The sequence below is a fragment of the Rhipicephalus sanguineus genome, chromosome 10, assembly GCF_013339695.2.
Source record: "Rhipicephalus sanguineus isolate Rsan-2018 chromosome 10, BIME_Rsan_1.4, whole genome shotgun sequence".
In the NCBI taxonomy this organism is placed as follows: Eukaryota; Metazoa; Arthropoda; class Arachnida; order Ixodida; family Ixodidae; genus Rhipicephalus; species Rhipicephalus sanguineus.
The window spans coordinates 25376384-25396391 of record NC_051185.1 but is presented as its reverse complement, the minus strand read 5'-3'; the positions used below and the strand labels follow the sequence as shown (position 1 = coordinate 25396391).

The window sequence follows — 20008 nt, the reverse complement described above, 5'->3', positions numbered from 1 at the left end:
CACTGCTGCGAGACCATGCGAGGTGCAGAAAGCTGCGATGCCTCCGATCACGGAGGAACTGCAAAATTACGTTAGGTGCACAAAGCTTTCGTGAGGGTAGGGAGGATTGCTACAATCAAATGGGAAGAGTGAGCAAAAGAGGAAGATGGCTTTCGCCTTCGAGTCGTCTTAGGCGAATGCATAAGGGATCCTGAGAGTTCTTTTTCTTTTTTTTGCCATGCCTTCCAAATCAACTAAGGTATATTAGGTAATTAAGATATATTAAGCAACTAAGTAATTAAGATGTATAAGCTTTCCCCTTTAACGGCGAATCTGCTCTTGGTCGAGCCTTCAATATCCGGGATACGTGGTAACGCTTGTGGGCATTATAAACGGGTATGCGCCATAGACATTGGCTAAATCCCACTACTCACCACAGGTCCACTGAAAAAATTAAGGCAACAGCCCAACAAACGGGTATGTGCCACAGAAATCTGCGCGGCTAATCAGAAAACTATCATCATCATAAACGTCTATGTGCCACAGAAATTGGGTAAATGCCACTACACACAACTTCAGCTAAACAGGAAGAAGGCAACAGTTAGCCCAACAAATGGCGTGCGCGTTAGCACAGTCACACCGCTGCCACGTGATACCTTGTGGTTATAAAAGGTGGTGGCTATACTAACACCTCAAATCTTAACAAAGAGTGTTTAATGAAGCGTTGTATACCTGTGTAAATGAAGTTGTATACCTGTGTATAAGAGTGGTATGGTCAAGATGCAATAAGACAAGACCACCACCTCGAAGCTTAACAAAGAGTGTTTTATAAAGAGCAGTGATACAACGTAACTGAAAGACCTGCAAAACATAGAAATGCGTTAGCCTGACGAAGGGAACGCCACCAGCCTCGCTGTTTCATCGGTGTCTGCGAAGCGGTGCTGGCTGAATTTTTATAGATCTTGTGAAGCGTCTTCTCATGTACATTCTACTCTGTCAATTACTCCCTGCCTTTCCTACATTCCTTCTCTCTCTCTCTACTCTGTATTAATCAGATTAAACATTGTAGTTATTGCTGCCGTTATTACTCATGGCAGCTTTCATGAACGCATATATAGGAAACTAAATGAAGACAACACATTTACTCTCACACATAACACATTTAAGCATTTTTTGTAATGTCCAGTATATACAGACACTCCTGTCTTGTGTAAACTGTTCACATGAAAAATCACGAATATCTTATTCATTGAAACTTGTACTCGCGAATTTAAGAGCTACAATACTGTTTAGAGATGTGGGAAACCTTTTTACTGCTTCTTACATGAATGTTTATTCTTTGAACTACAATTGGTTCGAGAGTAATGATGTATGTATGTATGTATGTATGTATGTATGTATGTATGTATGTATGTATGTATGTATGTATGTATGTATGTATGTATGTATGTATGTATGTATGTATGTATGTATGTATGTATGTATGTATGTATGTATGTATGTATGTGTGTGTGTATGTGTGTGTGCGTGTGTGTGTGTGTGTGTGTGCGTGCGTGTGTGTGTGTGTGTGTGTGTGTGTGTGTGTGTGTGTGTGTGTGTGTGTGTGTGTGTGTGTGTGTGTGTGTGTGTGTGTGTGTGTGTGTGTACGTAATCACATTAACTGATAACTGCGCTTGCGTTTCTGCGCCGTGTATTTTATTCATATTCGTCCTCAGGCACACTCGAACCGCATTGCTCTAGCTCTTAGTTTTGTATGGTCCCCTTCCTATTTTTCGTTTTATGGCAAAAATAAAAAAAAGGTAAAGGCAATTTTAAATCTACAATTCCAAGCAAGCACGTATTCGTACAGCCCATCGCATTTCCGTAAACACTGCCAGTTACGTAGAATGGTCGGATTACGAAGGTTCTTAATTTAGCAGATACTGTGCGGTTGCTTGTTCCTATTGTAAAGTAGGGAAGATAAATTAGGTCTTGATAGACATAGTTTCATTTGCGTGCTCATTAAAAATGTCAAATGCCGAACGCAGTGTCATCAAACGCTTGTTTTGAACACGTGTCCCTTCCCAGCCGTTAATTCTAACGCGACGGAGACACTTAAGACTAAAGACAATTACAAAGGCAACCTTTTAAGGCGCACGTCTCAGCGTCGTACTGCGCAGTTGTTTGGCAGTCGCGCTATTTTAGTGGCGCGTGCGAATATTAGAACAATTCTAATATCGAATCGAATTCATTGCGGTCGAATACGAGCCGAATTCAAATCGATGTTAGAACCGAGCAACTCCTTGCAAATACGATTTTTTTTAATTTTTAGAATACTTCGAAATGTCAATTACACCCAAATATACATGTGCGTTTGTAATCACAAATAAGTGATGGTCGATCATTTTTTATTTCGTGTGTTTCACGATAGCGTAACGTCCCCCATGGATGTCGAATAATATTTTGCCTGCTGTTCCCGGAATTGTACTCTCGCTCTATCTGGTTTATACTGTGTATATATTTTCTCTCGCTCTGCCCCTCTCCACAATATTCAGTAATATACAGTAGTACGGGAGAAACACGGAAACGTAAATGGTGAGCATGATTATGCATGATGACAGTCGTGAATAAACATTTGCGCCTGTCCCGACTGAACGTTCGAGGGCCGAGTTTCTCGATTTCCAAAAAATCACACCGGAAAAAAAAAAAAAAACATCGCACACGGCTGAGCGTTCCTGTTTCTCAGCTCTACCTAATGGACACACAGAAAACTGCGCAGATGCGTGTGATAGATAAAAAAACAAAAGGACAAAAAAAAAGAAAGAAAAACGCCAGATAATAATAAACGAAGGAAAGATAAGCTATTTTTCCCACGGGAGGCGCAACTCGTGTGCTTTTCTTGCGTCGCGATCAACACGACCTTGGACGGAAGGAAGGAGTCTGGGTTTGTAGTACGCCTGACTGGTACGAAACGAACCTAGCGACCGACCGAACCGTGGGCTGCAGGTCTGCAGGAGCTTTACGGGGGTCTGTCAACAAACACAGCGCTCGAGAGCTGGCTGGCTGGTGATGTTGATTCTCCCGTTTATTCCAGGCTATATGGCAGCGGCAGCATTCGTTCGGAAAGCCAGGTTTTTTGTTGTTGTTGTTTTCTTGTTTTAGCGACGAGTTTGGGTTTCGGGCGGAAACAAAGTGGCCGAGAGGGGTAAAGATATGGCCCATCGGGGGACCTTGAGAAAACGGACGGAGCGAAGCATGAACTCAGAGACTCTCAGATTATACATATATGATGGAGAAGGAGAGAGTGAGGGGAGAGAGGAGAGGAGAGAGAGGGAGAGAAAACCGCGGTTGAGTGACGCGGGGGAACACACGGAAGAAGGAGGGAAGGAGACAACTGCGGAAGCAGCTAGAGCGAGCGTCCGTCTCTTTGACGATGATGATGATTGCCTTTATGAATGGCTCCCACCCACTCCGGGGGATTGGCCAAGAAACAAATAATTTATAGATAAAAGTGGTCACACATGAATTGTATGAATACGAAATTTGAGAATAGTTAGAATAAATTAATAATGCTAATTAAGAAATTTGAAATCACAACCGGCCTGGTTCAATTTAAGAATTTTTGTTACTGTGGTTCGTGGTTCTTTTGATTTCTCCTTGTTCATATCTCGCTCAGAAGGAAGGATATATAGGCGATGTTCACTACGAGCGCAGCACGTAATCTTGGGCGAGTTAATTATATTGACTGTGAATACCGGCTAGAGCATGCGCAATTCCTATTCCCTTTCCTCTTCTTCCTCATTTTCTTGTTCCTTATTTTGTTTCTTGGCAGAATCAAGGTCATCGTTGATCTCGAGTACAAAAGCAGTGGCGCACCTTCGGACTAATTAAATAAGTTAGCCATCGGTAGCAGCACGGAAGCGTAACAACAAATAAGCAGTGTAAAATTTCATACCCGGAAAGTATGGATGTCGCGTTTAGTGCCATCTAGCGCGCTTCTAGTATGACGAACAGTGTGTTCCACGAAACGTTTGTGTACCATTAGCATGTAATTCTGTCACAGGCTGACTTGCTATTTTTTGAGTTTATAGCAGACATAGGCGTGCGCAGGGTTCCCATCGCCATCATCGTCGTTGTAATGTTGTCCCCGCTGTGATCACTTTCATACTTTTGTCCTGGTCGCTATTACCGTCGACCACCGTCGCAATTGCCCCAGTCATGCCATCGTTGCTGTCATCATCGTCATCGTACTATCTTCAGATGTCATTGCGCTATACGCCATATGGTGTCGGTGTCACTGTCATACACGTACCCGTTCTCGTGCTATTGTCGTTGTCATCACTATCGTCATTTTATAACGTTGTAGTCATCATCGTTATCACTTCCGTGTCGTTGGCGTGTCCCCATCGTCGTTTTTATCTTTCGCAGGCAGCCTGCATGACAGCCAATGTAGGCTCCCGGCCAAAGTGGTCATGTGACCACCAAACAAGCGGTCACGTTTCCCTTGCCTGCTAAATACATGTTAGCGGTCATGTACGATGATACCTGTGATGTATGCTCCTTAATGTTTGGCGATCATATTAAGGCGAAAGCATCAGATGCCTCATAAAACGCGAATATTGACCCGCCCCTCGGCGCCGGCGTCTACACGGGGGATGCAAGATATCATCGTCACGTGATCACGTCACAAGTCGCCAAAAATTGTGACGTCATCACATGACATCGTCGCTTGGTCAAAGGTGGGCTGGTCACGGAGGCAGTGCAAAACCAGGGGAGGTGCAGAAAGCTTGCAATGCCTCCGATCCCGGAGGCAATGCAGTAGCAGCTTTAGTTGCAGAAAGCTTTCAGAGAAGGGCTGGGGAGGATCACCACATCGACTGAGAGGAAAAGGATGGCTTTCGCTTTCGAGTCATCTTAGGCGTACGCACAAGGGACCCTGTGAGTTTTCTGGCTCGCGAACATTGGTGGTCATGTAGGCTTCCTGTGCTCTACTCCCGAATAGGTGGCGGTTATAAAGGCTCCATGTTTGGCATACATTGCTTTGGGAGAATGCATGCTAAAGATTACATGCCGTGGACACCCCAAATTTCTTCATGTTTTCTCTTGTATATTTTGCTTCCACCTGTTTATTTTATCATTTCATTCGCATTCTTTCTGAACAGCAAGCCTCCATCACGGGTCCCGGTAGAACAGCGTTGCCTGATCTTCCTCCCAAGTACGTTACATCGACCTTGACTTCTACCCGCAAAACTCTCAGCCGCGCTTCTCACAGCGACTATTCTTACGGCTGCGGGCTGCCATGCGACGGGCCCGGCTTGACCTCCTCAGGTGCCCGGGCCAGCGCACTGTGCGGTAACACAGGCCAAATCTATACTTGTTTAGTTTTCGTTTCATTCCCCAGGACGCGGCGCCTTTAATTGCTTATTCGTTGGCACCGCTTGGTGAGGACGGGTTTAGAAATAGTGACGCCGTTAACGCGAGAAACAAACATAACGTGCGGCGCCCCCTCTTCGAGTTGTGCCAACGGTCTTGTGATTGGCGGGGTTGCTGGCAGAGCTAAGCTGCGTAGAGGAGAACGCGGAAGGAGTACGTGGTACACATAGACCCTGTTTTAGTCTTTTTGCGGTGTTTTTTAAAAGCGTTAGCGCAGCTGGCTCGAAGCGATTGTTTGTGAGGATGACAGAGAAAAACCCGATGGCAGGTTGATTACATAACTTCGTGTTTTGAACTGCATCACTCGCATTTTTTTTTCGTTTCCGTTCGTTTTTCGCGGCAACACCCTGCAGACGACCTTTCACTGTCGGAGCGAGTCCTTGGCGTTGTTGTTGCCAAGGCAGTTCATCCGCCACGTGGTGACGACTAAAGTTGGCGCGCTTTTTTGTGCATCCCTTGCGTGCGTCTGTGTTTTGCGGTTTCACCCGTAGCCACAAATTCGGAGTGGCACATTTCCTGCACCTGAAAGGCTATAGATGTCTCCATGGCAACCGGATTTCATTCTGCCGCATAACCTCACAGGTGTTCTTTCGGAAAACCATCGTGCGCAGAGAGAAACAACACCTGGCTAACGTGACATCGGCCTAATTAGGTCCGTTTTACATAAAACACTGTACGCTTAAGCAAACTGTGACTTCGATAGGCTTGTTGAGCAAGCTCGTTGTTGCCATGGCAGCTCACACACCACTTGACAACAACTAAATAGTCTTTAAGAAACCCTTATTTACGCATTGCTATGTATACCCGTTTGTCTGTACGTTCGCTTGGTTTGTCTGCCATCGCAAACTAGGGCCCACATGTGTGCCTTAACGCGACCAAATGTTTTCATGGTAACGGGCTTTGATCTTGTTATCTAGCCACCCGATGCTCCTTCGGGAATCGATAAGCACACAACGTCCGGGTACACGAACACCGATATCAGAAGTTCGTTTTCCGTATCAGCAACATACATATTATGTTTCACTCCAAACGGCTTCACTGAACGTTGCTCTTTGATAATGTCCTTGGCGTCTCTGTTGCCAAGGCAGTTCATACAGCCCGTGACAACCGAATATACAATCATCAACAATACAATGCACTGAGAAGAAAAAGAAGTTATAATAACAATACCTTATTCTGGCATGTGTACAAGACACTTACATGCCACCGAGATTAGGCTAAAGGAAACAGACGTAACTGCTTCCTGACTAGGCCTACATCCCGGCTCGTGAACAAAACACACACAAAAAAACACAAAAACAAGGACAGCAGTGAGGCAAGCGAAGAAGATGGCTTTCGCCTTCGAGTAGCCTAAGACGAATGCATAAGGAACCGAGGGGCTTTCTACATGCACGTATTCCATTACAATATGCTGAACAGTTCTCGGACCCTTGTTCGAGCAGGCCGCGCTTTGATCATGTTACGGATATTTGCACTTCATATAATACCGGTGTCACACGGGCACTTTTGATCGCGATTAGGGTCGATCCGGATCGAAATTCTTGGTCGTGATCAACAATGGTCATTGCTTCACGGTCCAAACCAATCCGGATCGAGTTTGGCGCAGACGTCAGTCAAATCGCGAACTCGGAACTCGGAATCGCGATGCGCAGATCGCAACCGTCTTGATCGCAATCAGGCCTGATCGCGATTAAAGGTGACCTTGTAGCGACACCTGATCCGGATCGAGCCTAATCCGGATCGGCCCTGATCGCGATCAAGATTACCCGTGTGACACCGGCATAAGAATTTGTCCTGGAGCGGTTTAGCTCTGGCTTCTAATAGCAAGATGCTGCGCTTCTGGTGTTAATGTAAATACTTTTACTTCTTATTTCTGTTTTGCGTCAGTGTCCTTGTATAGGCTCCCTAAGATCCGGACACTCTTATTTGGCGCCAGACGCCAGCACCTCTAGCGGCCTCTACCGCTGAATGTGAAAGGGTGATAGGGGAGGGCTCTGCGTTGTTAGCTGTCGTCGGTATAGTGTGACAGGCATCTCGTTTTTAGGAGGAGGTGTTGGACAAACAGGAGGGCGGTCAGATCACAGGGGATTTGCGCGACATTTGTCGCATGTTGTTCCCTCAAGGCCTTTGCACACTCGAACACGCGGCCCTGGCGAGCTCTGAAAGAAGAAGGTTGTTGGGAAAGCGTCTGTCTGTGACGGCTATCCCCTGCCTCTCCGGTGCCAATATAAACACGAGGAAGCGGAAGAGGCGGCAAGCCCGCTTCTACATACTTTCTTCCTCGTAAACTGAACCTACCCCCATCCTCCACCTCCTCTTCTTCACCGGCCCCTTTCCTACACGCATTTCTCGACTGAAATTTCGTGCAGACCGAAGGACGCAGTACTCTAGCGAGGCCCATAGCTATTCCTAATAGTTATTCAATCCGTCAATAGATTAATTGATAATGCCATACAGTATCTATGGTAACAACAATCCCCTAAATATTATGCCCTTTAGAGCAAGTCTTAAATGTTTTGAGTTTTCCTATTTCCCGCGGACCGTGGATCTATGGAATGAGCTTGATGGGTCTCTGCGCAGACTTGATGCTCAGCAATTTGAAAAAGAATTGCGTAATCATGTATATTTTTTTGCATTGTGTTGAACATTTGTGTCCACTCCTGCTATGCCTCAATAACTGAGACAGCAGTATTTGTAAAAAACAGATAAAAATAAAGCGCTTGAAGGACGGGGACACAGCAAGAACACAACACGAGCGCTAACTTTCAACAAGTGGGCTCATTTGACCATGGAAGCCCGTATATAGGTTACACACGTGAGACCGATTCGCTACAGTACCTGCCATGCGCACAGTCAACAAGCTTTCTTCTTTTCCAGTTTTTGCTGATCATACAAAACACGTATTCAACGTGTTGTGTTCATGCTGTGTCTCCGTACTTCAAGCGCTTTATTGTTATTACGTCACACCAACAAGGCCGAACATCTGCATTGGACTATCCGTGACTTCATCATTCCTACTTGTAGGTACTCTGCATCATACTCTGGCCGCCCCTCCTAAGCATCTAAGTGGGCCGCAAACTCTTCCTCAGACCTTTACTTAATCGGACCTCTCCCGTCGCTGTTTAATGTGCAAGGTTATGGCCATGCACGTTTTTAATGACAAAACCTGACGCTGCTTTCCAAGAACTGTTTACTTCCCACTTTCATCCCCCGGAAAGTCGGAGACCAAAGGCATGCAGGCTATTGTGAGATGCACGGGATCGCTTCATTTGAATTCTTGCGCCCATCGATTTGCCTCGGAGAGGCGAGTATACTTTCCAACGCACTGCGATGACTAGATCATCGGCCCCACTTTCCGTGCAGGTACTAGTACAACATCGTCCCCATCTCTCGACGGCCCACAAGGCCGCGAAGGCACTCTTGCGCTCTTTGAGGACGACGTACAGACCTTAGCGCGAACGCCTCTGACTTGTGGTGCAGTCCCGCACGCTGCAGTGAACTCACTTGCTGCCTTTTAAATGCGAAGCATTTCTTAGCGAACCTCTGGCACTTTGAGCGTTTCTATCTACGTATCTATCTATCTATCTATCTATCTATCTATCTATCTATCTATCTATCTATCTATCTAGCCGCCTACGTCTGGGTGCTCTCATGATCGCCCCCTTAACTTGGTGTAGACCAAAATTTGCATGGGAGGGTAAGAGGATTTGACGAATATGATTGCCGGGTCATGACATGACTAACGTTAAAATCCTGTCGCGTACGTCGTCAAACCCTTTCCACTAGACACGTGTGGCACATACCCGTTTACCATGGGCCGCGGTGTACGGGTATGCACCACAGGTGATTGACAGTTTATATCTACCCAGGAACGGCGAGAACAGACATTGGTTACTTAAATGCTAAAGCGTTAAGGAAAACCAACACCGGCAGCATTGACTCAACGAATAGAAAGAATGAAAATTAGGATCCCAGCAGGAATCGAACCCAAGAATTCTGCGTGGCTATCAGGTATTCTACCACTGAGCCACGCCAGGTCTATAAACTGGTTTGAAAAAAAAAAAAAACAGCCTATGCAGGCGTAATTCGGTACAACGTCAATTGTGGTTGTGGTGCTGGCTATCTAATTTTACAAGAAAGCAATAAACGCTACATGATACTCCAACGATATGTACTCCTACGATACAGGCGTCGTATCAGATTAACGTCTGTAGTTCCAGTGTCGGCTCTGCTTATATAGCAGTCTAATAAACATTACGTTTGTATTCCTATGATTCAGCAAGCTATATTGAAGCATTGCTCGACCCCGGAGGAATACATTAACGAAAGTTACATATGATATCCACATCATCACACCGTAAAGTGCACTTCGTCCACCAGAACGGCGCAGTGTCCTCTTCATTTCTTACGAGGCTGGGCGATGGCCTCATGCTGACCGAGGATGATGCCAGATTGATTGACAGCCGCTTTGTAGATTAGGCTACGTAGGCCACACACACCCAGGTAGTCTACGAACACGACAAACACCATCCACTGATGTTGGTCTACGTAGCACTATCCAGGCCTACCAGCCTCGACGGCCTGAACCTCACCAATGCGATGGGTGGCTTCAGGTTCCGACATGTCGCCGGCTCTGTCGACAGACAATTTGTCGACGAAATGACCGAGGCATCCACGAATTCCAACAGCTCTACTATACCACATACTTCACTACACATGGACCCCTCGTCACCACGATCACGACCGGATACTATAACAAGTCATGACCAGCTGCTGGTGCTCACTGATTACGGTGATGATGCCCTTGTTCAAGAACTGTCAAGAACTTCTTGCACACATGTACACGGGTTCCTGAAACGTGCGTGCGTTCTTGAGACAGGTATAAGCACTACGTATCAGCTTACCGCTACTGGTGTTGGTAGTAACCACGTTGCCTACGTAACCGTAAACAACTGGTTATATAACACATATGCGGCTCTGCAACATATATATGTGTGCGTATAAAATTTATACAAATCTTTAGCGTCATTTTGTAACGTGTCGCTCAGTAAAAAAAAGTTACGCCACCGTCCCCTACCCGCCGCATGCTTCGCATATCATCGACTCCCATGGTACGTGGGATCTGGCGAATTTTTTTTCTTTTTTTTTCTTCTTCTCTCCCCTCCTCTCTCTCTCTCTCTCTTTCACATCTTTCTATTCCCTTACCCAATCCCCCAGTGTAGGGCGATTGGGGACAGGGAATAGAAATAGAATAGAAAAGGGAAGTTTTGCTTGTTAACCTCCCTGCCTTCTCCCTCTCTGTTTCCTCCCTTCCATGGCGAAGCTTGTTTCGGACTCGACCATGGCGGGGGGGGGGGGGGGGGTAAGGGGGGGGATTGGATTTTCTTAATGAAGAAAGCTGCGCGCGCTGTGACCGTAAAGACCGTTAAATGAAACACGCACGGTGCGCGAATAATTCCGCATAACTTGGACAATCATCTTGAGCCGGGTTCTGCAGGTTTTTCTTTAAGCGAAGCGACAGCGAAACGGCAACGAATGCTACGTAACCACCGGCTTCGGAATTCTCAGACGCAAACCGAGCGGCAACAAAGACAGGCGAACCCGCAGCTTCGACTCAGAGAAGTACAAGCCAAGCGTGGACAGAGCAGGTGAACCCTCAGCTCTGTTGCGCAGTCTGTACCGTTTTCACGGTGTGGCAATGGAGCGATTTCTTTGTTCTTTTTTTGACTTGGTGTGTATTTAAAGTAAGCATACGACTCTGGCTGCGATGCACGCAACTGTCGATGCGGCGCCGGCAGCGCGTGGCTCGCATGCAGCCGTCTCGTTGACGGAGAAGCGAAGCCGAAGCAAGCCCCATGCAGACGAGCCAAGCAGCTCTCCAGGCGTAGCTACAATGTAGATGTATATTGCCCGTTTCGACGCGGCTCTCTTAGCGTCTGGGCATCGTCTGGGTAAGGACGAAATGGAGAGTGCGCGATCTCAAGATGGCGGCAGTAACGCGCGCCTGAGGAGTTGTGAGGGAGATGCGGCAAAAACTTCATATAAGGGTACATTCTTTCTATTTTCAAGACATCATATTGGAGTGTCATTATGTTAGTCAAGTTTTATATTCCATGTGCTGCGTACTTGTTATAGTGTGCCAACATGTCCTTATATCGCGTCAAAAATTTTTTGTATGTTTGTTCGTTTGATTGATTGATTGCTTGCTTGCTTGCTTGCTTGATTGATTGATTGATTGATTGATTGATTGATTGATTGATTGATTGATTGATTGATTGATTGATTGATTGATTGATTGCGGTGACCTTTTGGGGTGAGCTTTCGTGAAAACTTACGTCAACTTAGTTTACCCCATTGCATGGTGACAAACAACGCAGCGTCGCTGTAGAGTGCCTTTCGATCAGCGCGAGCCGACACTAAAAGCTGGGAGGCAGATCAACGTAACAGCCTGCCACGTCACTTTGCATATTAAGGCGAAAGCCTTATATAGCCAATGAGTGAAAAAAATTCGGGATCCTTTGCCCTATCGGCAAAATGGGAGCAAGCGAAGTTTGGTGTGCCTGACGTACTACTTTTCTTTCTTTCTTTCTTTCTTTCTTTCTTTCTTTCTTTCTTTCTTTCTTTCTTTCTTTCTTTCTTTCTTTCTTTCTTTCTTTCTTTCTTTCTCTCTCTCTCTCTCTCTGTCTTCCTTTCTTTCGCATTGCGCAATGCTCGCTCCTAACATTTTCCTTCGTCAATGCCGGGAATCGAACCTTCACTCACGTGCTTAGCAGCGCAACACTTCAGTTGCTACAGGCAGCGACGACGGTCATGCGTTCATAACCAGGCGCCAATGAAATGTGGCAACCTGAAATGACGAGTGACCTCGATAAAACATCAGATAGCCATATGAGAAACAGCTGATCGCCGACAAGCTCACGATCGAGAGAGCGTCAGTTGTTGGAAAACGGCGCGTACAACTACGCGTGTGACCGGCGCACCTTCGAGGTCCGCATTTCGGTGGACTATCCAGCGCCGGGTTTCTAGCGTACAACGCCTTTACTCAAATTTGTTTGCATGCTCTTCGTGTTTGAGGATGACGTGCTTGAAGCATATTTTTCTCTCTCAGCGGGAAGCCGCGAGCCCGGGGCTGCCCCCGGGTCGATCGCTGGATACTCCCGTCGCGTGTGACGTCACCGCAGGCCGGAAAACGGTTTTTGGGAGAAGTGGAAAGGCAATTGAGGGCGCCGGGCAAATGGGGAGCGAAAAATAGGAACGTTATAAGTGGGACTCCCCGAGTCGCTGTGCACGGCCCACGAATACGAATGCGTCACGTGTGGTGGCTGGCGCAATGACTGGGCTGGCCGGCGCTTGGTCGGTTGGCTGGTTCCCTGGAATGCACAGGAAAAGACCTGACGTTGGGAAGAGACGTATATAAGCGCGCATGACTCATACATCGTGATTCATGGGTGTCTGCATCGCTGCGGGAGACCAGTTCGTGTTTGTCCTTGACATTTTCTTGCCAAGGATGTGTCCGGGATTTTGAGTTCCTAGGAATTTGTCGCGATCAGCATGGATATTCACACCGCACCATTCGGACGGTGGTGTTTTCTTTTCGTGCCATCAATCAATCAATCAATCAATCAATCAATCAATCAATCAATCAATCAATCAATCAATCAATCAATCAATCAATCAATCAATCAATCATATATCGTTAAAATTCATTCGTACAATTCCACTGCCAAATCCTATCTATCTATCTATCTATCTATCTATCTATCTATCTATCTATCTATCTATCTATCTATCTATCTATCTATCTATCTATCTATCTATCTATCTATCTATCTATCAACTCTCTTTTATTGATTAACGCATTAACAGGAGATTACGCTGTCACTCCTTCGACTTGCACTTCTGTATATTTCATCGGAACGTATTTCAAATTTATGAGAATTTTCTTTTTGCTGGTTTTCTCGCTTACCAAGCGTTTTCCCGCAGCAAGCGCGGTGTTTTTGGTACCGAGAAAGAGTACTTTACTCGTTCGAGAAAAATCTTCTTTGTCCTTGAAAAGGGAGTACTCGAACTCTGAGGAATGGAGTTAAGATGGAGTTATAACTTACTCTCGAAAAATGGAGTTGACAGGAAGAGATTAAATTTCCGAGTACTTCTCTTTCTTCTCTCAGCCCGGATGTGGAAAAAAATGGCGGTTTAGTTCGAGCGGGATAGGTCACTCCCGCGTAGAAGACAAAAAAGAAAAAAAGTAATAAAAGCGACCATTGATTGCACAGACGGCGTCTGTTGCGATGGGCCTTCAGCGCCACTTTTATCGCTCCTGGCGATCCGGAATAAGGAAAAACCTGGCGGTCGGCCGTAAAAAGGGTGCGTGACTCGCAATTCATGACTCACGTGGGCAACCGCGGTGAGAGTACACGTGCGTCCTTCAGCGGCCTTGGTCGCCGCCTCCCTGTTTCGGCAAAAGCTGACGCAAGAAGGGAAGGTCGTCCCTTTTTTTTGCGGTGCTCTTCCCGCGGCCTTCATTTCTGGGAAGCGGGTGAGAATACTTGGATGTATTTGTAAGCACGAAACTGGTTTGGTGGCGTCATATGATGACGATGATACACCACTGAGACGTTTCGTATTATTCCAATAATTAATAATAATAATAACTGTTGGGGTTTAACGCCCCGAAACCATGATACAGTTATGCGGAACGCCGTAGTGGAGGCCTCCGGAAATTTCGACCACCTGGGGTTCTTTAACGAGCACTTAAATCTACATATAATCTTCGTAAATTACGAGAAGGCATTTGATTCGGTCGAGATATCAGCAGTCATGCAGGCACTGCGGAATCAGGGCGTCGACGAAGCATATATAAGCATACTAGAAGAAATCTACAGCGGCTCCACAGCCCCCATATAGTCCTCCATAAAGAAAGCGACAAAATTCCAATAGAGAAGGGCGTAAGGCAGGGAGACACGATCTCCCCAATGCTATTCACCGCGTGCTTACAGGGGGTTTTCAGAGACCTACATTGGGAAGAGTTAGGGATACGAGTTAATGGAGAGTATACCTTAGTAACCTGCGATTCGCAGATGGCATTGCATTGATGAGTAACTTGGGGGACGAATTGCAACTCACGATTACTGAATTGTACAAGGAAAGCAGAAGGGTAGGTCTGCAAATTAATATTCAGAAAACCGAGGTAATGTGCAACAGTCTCGTGTGAGAACAGTCTAGGAAGAGAACATGTAGCGAAGTACTGGAATTTGTAAAGGAATACGTCTACTTAGGACAGGTAGTAGCTGCGGAGCCGAACCATGAGACTGAAGTAAATCTAGGAGATAAAGGATGGGATGGAGCACATTCGGCAAGCATTCTCAAATCATAAATGGTAGTTTACCACTATCACTCAAGAGGGAGGTATATAACAAGCTGTATCTTACCGGTACTCGCCTATGGAGCAGAAACCTGGAGGCTTACAAAGAGGGTCCAACTTAAACTGAGGACGACGCAGCGAGCAACGGAAAGGGAAATGACAGGTGTAACCTTAAGAGACAGGAAGAGAGCAGAGTGGGTCAGGGAACAAACGGGGGTTAAGGATATCATAGTTGAAATCAAGAAGAAGAAATGGACATGGGCCGGGCATGTAGCGCGTAGGCAAGATAGCCACTGGTCATTAAGGGTAACTGACTGGATTCCAAGGAAAGGCAAACGCGCGACGGATGGACAGAAAGTTAGGCGGGCAGATGAGATTAAGAAGTTTGCGGGTATAACATGGCAGCATCAAACACAGTAACGGGTTGGTTGGCGGAACATAGGAGAGGCCTTTGCCCTACAGTGGGCGTAGTCAGGCTTATGATGATGATGATGATGATATCTAAGTACACGGGCCTCAAGCATTTTCGCCTCCATCGACAATGCGACCGCCGAGGCCGGGATTCGAACCAGCGACCTTCGGTTCAGCAGTCGAGTACCATAACCACTAGACCACTGTGGCTGGTATCCAATATTTCCATATGATTCCTTACTCAATCCACATATTTTCGTAAGAATCTTAGGGAACATATGGAATTATTGGAATGTCATAAGGAAAGTTTCAGGACGCCAATAAATAATAATAATAATAATAATAATAATAATAATAATAATAATAATAATAATAATAATAATAATAATAATAATAATAAACTCGCAAGGGTCCATATGTATTCGCCTAAGACGGCTCGAAGGCGAAAGCAATCTTTTTCTTCTTGGTCGATTGCATTGATCCTTCCCCCCGAAAGCTTTCTGCACCTAACGTGGCTTTTTATTGCCTCCGGGATCGGATGCATTGCAAACTTCCTGCATCTCATCTGATTTTGCACCGCCTCCGTGATAGTGTGATAATGTGACAATGTGATAAAAATGTGCTTCAGTATCTCCCTGCATTTTCGATGGAGGCGACAATGCTTGAAGGCTCTTGTACTGATTTAGGTGAACTTTAAAGAACCCAGGTGGTCGAAATTTCCGCAGCCCTCCGCTACGACGCCCTTCATAATCATATCGTGGTTTTGGGACGTTACAACCCAACAATTATTAGATGCGAAGCATCTTATGGCGGAGTTCAAACCGGTGGCGGTGGTGGTGGTGTGCGGCGTGACCACCCTTACTGCGCATGCGCGCACCCTCTCCACACGCCTCCTCTCCCACTTGCCCTCTCCCCTTCCTTCCCCTATCTCACTTCCCCCTCTCCCCTCCTCTCCCCACTTCCCCTACCCCCTCCCCTGTATCACTACCGCCTCTCCCCTTCCCCTCTCCCACTTTCTCCCTCTCCACTTCCCCTCCCGCTCTCCCCTCCCCCTCTCCACTTCCCCTCTGAAACGCGGGCTCGACATGCCGAAACGCTGCTTCGCATCGCCTCATGGTCCCCTTTAGCGGGAGATGGCGTGATTTTCTATGCTTCCGTATCTCCCAGCCTTCCAGTTAATATTCTCCCGGACTCACGAAGTTCCTGATCGATCAAGATGGTTAAAAATGGAAGGACATCAGCGGTGACATGCTTGTCTCAGCAATATGCCGAGAGCGAGAAAAAAATCTAACGAAACAGCAGATAATGTTAGAACAATAGATCCTGTGCATAGGTATAACCACTCCATCGCACGTCCCAAGAACATTGAGGTCTCGATTCTTATGAATGAAAAAAAAGAAAATTTTTCAGATAACAACGAAATTTCAACGAACACTCAAAAAGATAACTGCGTCCAACAATACAGCGTCAAGATGAACACGAGACAGACAAGATGAGATGAGGATACCCGTTACAGATAACGCCCGGCAGTTTTAAAGATAAATAATGAATTTAATATGCCCAGTGAACGAGTTTTCACATCTGATAACGTATTGTTCTTTTATCACTTTAATCATCCTAGGCCCAAGCTATTGGGCAAATAGGAAAGAAAAAAATTACTCTGGAGTCTGCATAGGAGGATGCCGGTAAGTACAGGTGATCCTTTTAGACCTGACGTGTTTCATTGGTGTGTAGTTTTGTTACAAATAATCAGACTTTAATGTGATTTGTGGCAAAAGATTCAGGAAGGATGGAAGTTTAATTGCCCTCCCGTATTTTGATGCACAACGCTGATCAAACAAGAATAAATAAGAAATAACCAAAACCGCGACGTTCCGCGAAATTCCCTACAAGAAGCCTCCGAGGTGAACAGATCTATCGTCCCCAGATTTTCTGTTATGGGGTTTTCTGACGGGTCGTGTCTATCGCGATAAACGACGGACACTGGACGAAATGGTCCATGTGTCCAAAATTTCTAGGGAACGCCAACATTTCTAGGGAAATTGCAAACATCACTGCCGATGAATTTCGGAGTGTTGCAACCAACATGGAGCGGCGAGTTCGGTTATGCCTGCGCCTGGAGGGTGTTCATTTAAATTATAAATTTTTATAACATTTATAACCTTTACAAATCTTTACAAATAGTAGTAGATTGTTGTTTATGATTCCACGCCATACTGCTTCCAAACCATCGTTATTAGTCCGGTTTTTTTTTTTACATTGCAACGTAACCAAATACTCTTTTATAACTTCCTATTTCTGATAAAAGTCCAGATAGATACGCATATGCTTTTAAATCTAGGTATTTTCTGATAAAAAATTTGCAAATACAAACGGATACACTGTTTAGATACGGGTGTAATTAAATTGTGCACATACGGATATAAGTTAGAGGTTTTAAAAGTTAATGATAAGTTGCTGTGTACGACTGTCCGCTGTATTGCTTCCAACCTGTTATTAGTGGTGTCGGATGTTTGCTCTTTTGACCATATATAAGTTCCCCGGAGACTAACTCATTTAGAGATAGCTGTTAAGTGACCTTTAAGGACACGTTTTGAAATAGCAGTAGTTCGCCAACATTTAAGGTCAACCGAGCTTAGAGAAAGACTTCAAACATTGACGTAATATCTTTTCTTATAGGTTTCATTAGTTTTGCTCCCCCCCTACCTTCTTTTTCTTTTTGTAGCGCCTTTTTTCCAATATCTTTCATTCCCCCATACCCCAGCACAGGGTAGCCAGACGGTCTAACAAATGGCTAACCTCCCTGTCTTTCCGCCAGTTCCTTCATTCCCTCCTTCTCCGAATCAGTTTTTCGTTTTCGTGCTTCAGAGAACGACGATAGGCTGGTAAGAAATACTATACTGGAGCATGAGTCATCTTTACTCACAGGCGGTCGATGAGTCTGTTTGGGTGGGCAACCTTCATTCGGCCTTGGCCCCGATCGATTTCAGAAGATTCGCAGACCTTTCAGTCTATGTGAACGACTTTCCTGCTGATTACCAGGAAATGTTAGGGCGACGAGGACCGAAGCGCCGTGAAATCTGGAAAGGAAGAAAGAAAAAGTGCGCTCAATGAGGGTCTAACGACACCGTTTCGGTGAAACAATCATTTGAAATTTATACTTGAAATGCAATTTATATATTTACATATCTGTAATTTATATTTAGGCAGGTTATATTCCTCTCTCGTCTTTAGTTTCACTAAAGACAATAACTGAAATTAAGAACTTAATGAAGGACTTGATTAGGTAATGATTAAGGAACTGAATTTAAGACGAAAGCTCCATGCATATTGAAGCATTTTTCGTTTAACAACTTGAATTAATATTTTTTGAATGGCGTTCTAACACAGGTAATAATGTGCTAAGGTTGCGGGCCTCGTTAAGCTATTAGCCTCCTCGTGCACTTCTCAAGGTGAGCAGCTTTTTCCTCGAGGCTCATTTCGCGTATTTCACTGGTAATAAGCATTCATTCATTCATTCATTCATTCATTCATTCATTCATTCATTCATTCATTCATTCATTCATTCATTCATTCATTCATTCATAATGATAATAATCTAGGGTCTTATGCTCCAAAACCGCGACATAATTATGAGGCACGCCGTAGTGGAGGACTCCGGAAATTTCGACCATCTGATGTTCTTTAAAGTGCACTGACATCGCACAGTACGCGGGCTTCTAGAATTTCACCTCCATCGATTTGCAATCGCCGCAGCCGGGATCGAACTCGCGACCTTCGGGTCAGCAGCCGAGCTCTAACAGATTTGTGCCTCATCACAATAATTAGATTCTCTCCCGTCTTCTTTCGTCACGCGTGCAAAACCTTTATGAAACAATGTCTAGCAGCCGTCACGTAAATGACGGCACTTCTTCCTTTTTTATACGTAACAATGAAATCCGCTTAAAGAAGACCTATGACGGAGGACATTCTTAGGTAAACAGATTTGGCATTTTCTCGGATAGGAATATTTGTTGTTATTTTATGTTCCTATGAAAACATTTCATCACAGCGTGTTTCTTTTTTGTGTGCGTGTGTGTCAACCTTCTTTTGAGATCGGAAGCCAGAAAAGAAGCTTCCGATTCAGTAAGGACAAAAAAAAAAAAAGCCTATAAAGTGGTGACTGGGAAAGCATGATATAAACGAAGCACTGGTCCTCTCAGAAGCCTGAACAAAATGAAAGGAGATAAATTACGTCATTGGGTGACCTTTACAGTTGAAGGATTGCTTTCGTCGTGCGAAGTTCAGAGAAACACGAATCTCCGTAATCCGAAGTTCAAGGAAACCCGAAGAAGCGTTGGAGGTGCGTAACTGGTTGTTCTTTTTTTTTTTTCTAGATCGTTACATATACGTAAACAAGGGAGGGAAAAAATAGCAAACTTTTTTTATTGATATCATGAAATAGAAGTTCACGTTTTAGGTGGCATCGTCTGCTCCTTCTCACCAAGCAAATAAAAAAAACAAGATTACGAAAGATGGCTTCGTCCCAAGATATGGTACACGGTGGGACATCAGATTTATGAAACAGCACAAACAGTCACCACATGAGCACACAGTTTTGTACATGACTGCAGCAATACTTGCCCCAAGTACATCGTCTTTGCAGTACTCTCTGATCATTAGGGCCTCAGTGCGAGGGGGTCGGAAAGAGCGGGGGGGGGGGGGGCGCTGCGGCGGAACTCCCCCCCCCCCCCCCACATCCTTTGGAGAAAGCCCTGTGCATGCCTGTGCACATATCTTTGATATACCATGATGAACGTACCCGCACTCAAAGTATGCCCCAAGGTCATAAAACATTACGGCTCG

At 45.3% G+C, this 20008-nt stretch overlaps 1 protein-coding gene across 1 annotated transcript in view; it reads right to left on the bottom strand.

Moving 5' to 3' along the window:
• The window catches only part of LOC119407274 (uncharacterized), a 114314-nt gene extending 96085 nt beyond the window's left edge, over positions 1 to 18229 (bottom strand). The window contains exon 1 of the mRNA XM_049419573.1: positions 18090 to 18229. The gene's annotated coding sequence lies outside the window, so the exon portion shown is untranslated. The remainder of the gene's footprint in view (positions 1 to 18089) is intronic.
• Between the last annotated feature and the right edge of the window lie 1779 nt (positions 18230 to 20008).